Below are 3,028 nucleotides of genomic sequence, written 5' to 3' on the forward strand. Positions count from 1 at the left end.
AGTCTCTCGTCGTCACACTCACACACAAACACGTGCTCTGACCTTCACTGTTCACATTTAAACTTGTTCTGATAGCCTACTGTAGGGGACGGTCCTGATTGCAAACCTTTCACTTCCTCTTTTCGTTTCAGAAAAAAGAAAAACACTAGAGTGCTGAACACTGCGGCCCTTTGTGAAGGGGAAATTAGATGCAGACATTTGAATTTCATCATTTAATTCTTACTCCCTCGTGCCATTCTAAAGAATAGAGTCATGAGGAGCTTTATAAAGCATGTTTAGTGGTTGTGGAATCTTACTAGGGATGCATGTTGCTGCTTTTTCCAAATATTTTGAGTGAATTATTCTTTCTGAGTCTATTCTAAAACGTGATTGTTATGCTGGTGTTTTGTGTTTAAAGTTCTGTTGGCATGACAATTCAATATGATATAAAGTGTTAAAATGCAAAAACCTCTGATGCCATTTTTATTTTTTTATTTTTATTTTTTAAGTTAGCAATGTTACTCAGACTCCTGAGTGTAGGCTCATTAATTTTGCTTATAGTGATGAAAAAGTTATTTTCATTGAATTTAAAGTGAAATAACTGAACAAACATAAGAGGCTGAAACACATGCTCATTTTAGGACAATTTCAAACAGCATTTAGAGGTTTTTGCATCTGAACTCTTCATATATATGTTTTTTGTTATCAATATATGATGATGGAGTGCTGGAGACTACATAATAGTAATAATAATGATAATATTAATAATAACAATAATCATAATAATCATACTCATAAATTATTTTTATGTACTCATCATTAGGAAGTGCTAAAGCCTAAATAACAACAACAACAACAACAACAACAACAACAATAATAATAATAATAATAATAATAATAATAATAATAATAATAATAATAATAATGATAATTATAATAGTCATCATCATCATCATCCTCATTATTATCATAATAATAATAATGGGGTAAACTTTATCTTCCAAGATTTTAAATATGATTGTTATTTTTATTCATGTGTCAATATTTTTCTGCTGTCATAAAATCAAGAACAATAATAATATACTATAGTAATTAAAGGATATAATCCAGACACATTAAAATAAATTCATGTGATTTTTGTTATTGTTCTAAAAATAGTTCATAAAATTGTAACGATTATGTTATCAATATTGTTTATATTTATTCATTCATTTTCTTGTCAGCTTAGTCCCTTTATTAATCCGGGGTCACCACATCGGAATGAACCGCCATGTCATCCAGCAAGTTTTTACGCAGCCGCAAGTTTCCAGCCGCAACCCATCTCTGGAAAAACATTCACACACACATTCACACACACTCATACACTACGGACAATTTAGCCTCCCCAATTCACCTGTATCACATGTCTTTGGACTATGGGGGAAACTGGAGCATCCAGAGGAAACTCACACGAACGCAGGGAGAACACGCAAACTCCACACAGAACTAGCTCGAACCAGCTGTAGGCTCGAACAAGCGATCTTCTTGCTGTGAGGCGAGATATTTTTCAAGACACTTCTATGCAGCTTAAAGTGACTTTTAAAGGCTTAACTAGGTTATCTAGGCAGGTTAGGGTTATTAGGCAAGTTATTGTATAACGTTGGTTTGTTCTGTAGACTATCGAAAAAAGTTAACTTAAAGGGGCTGATAATTTTGTCCTTAAAATGGTGTTAAAAAATTAATAACTGCTTTTATTTTAGCCGAAATGAAACAAATAAGTTTTTCTCCAGAAGAAAAAACATTATCAGACATGCTGTGAAAATTTCCTGGCTCTGTTAAATATAATATGGAAAATATATAAAAATAAAAAAAACAAATTCAAAGGGGGGCTAATAATTCTGACTTAATATAATTATTAAAATATATAAATATATATTATAAATATATATTATATATTAAATTAATTAAAAGGCTAACACACAACCTATAATGGTTTGTCTGATGAAGATCCAGTGTGCACATTTTGTGTTATCCTTTTAATTAAAAATAATTGGTATTTTTTGGAGCTTCTGTGTTGCAGCCTTTTTACTTATATTTTTGCATTTTTTGCTTTTTACTATTAAAAACTACTATCTTCATCTTCTGTGGGTTATGGTTAAAATATGCTAATTCTAATAGTTTAATAAAATTTATTTGACTTTTGGAAATCACCAAGCGACCCCTGTCATTGTCCTACGACCCCCACATTGGGAACCACTGCATCATATGGATGGATGGACTACAAATATATTTTTATACAAATAATTTTTATAATCATGATTTTATTTTATTATTTTTTGGTTTTTATACATATTTTGAAAGTGTTTTTTTCTGTAAATGTATTAATAATTGTAAAACATTTTTATATAATTATTAACCTATTAACCTTATATTTATTTAAAAAAAAATAGAACTTTTTTGGTGCAAATTACATTAGGTATTAAACATCTCCTAAAAACAGTTAGTTTGTGTATCCGAATAACAAAACCTTTAATCAGTTTCAAAGTCAGTTAAATGTTTTGCACTCATTTAAAGAAACGCTAGCGCCACGTTTCAAATCATGGATACCCCATCAAGTATCACATCCTCTTTCAAAACGAGCGTTAATGTAAGACAAATGTCATCAGCCACATTTACAGTGACATTTTCTCATTTAACACAAACAGTTTCATCTAAGATTCAGACGCCCACTCTGTGCTAAAAAGAGCAAGCATATTTAACAGACAGTTTTTTTTAACCAAGCTGACAAAACGAAAAGGAATTAAACTCTAAAACTGATATGAATCCTGCACATCTCTCATACACCTGGATGATTATGATGAGTTATACTGTACTTTCATACACATTTACATTGTGAAACCTGTTTGAGAAAACACGCTTCAGTAACTTTGCTCATTTTTGATTTCATCATGTAGATTTGTTTTATAGCCGCATAGTTCAATACCAGCATATCTCCATAAATGGGTGAAGTAAGTTCAGGTGCATTCCTGATGATTCACTGAGTTGATTCTGCAGAAAGCTGATGTTCAGT

The sequence above is a fragment of the Danio rerio genome, chromosome 25, assembly GCF_049306965.1.
Source record: "Danio rerio strain Tuebingen ecotype United States chromosome 25, GRCz12tu, whole genome shotgun sequence".
Classification (NCBI taxonomy): domain Eukaryota; kingdom Metazoa; phylum Chordata; class Actinopteri; order Cypriniformes; family Danionidae; genus Danio; species Danio rerio.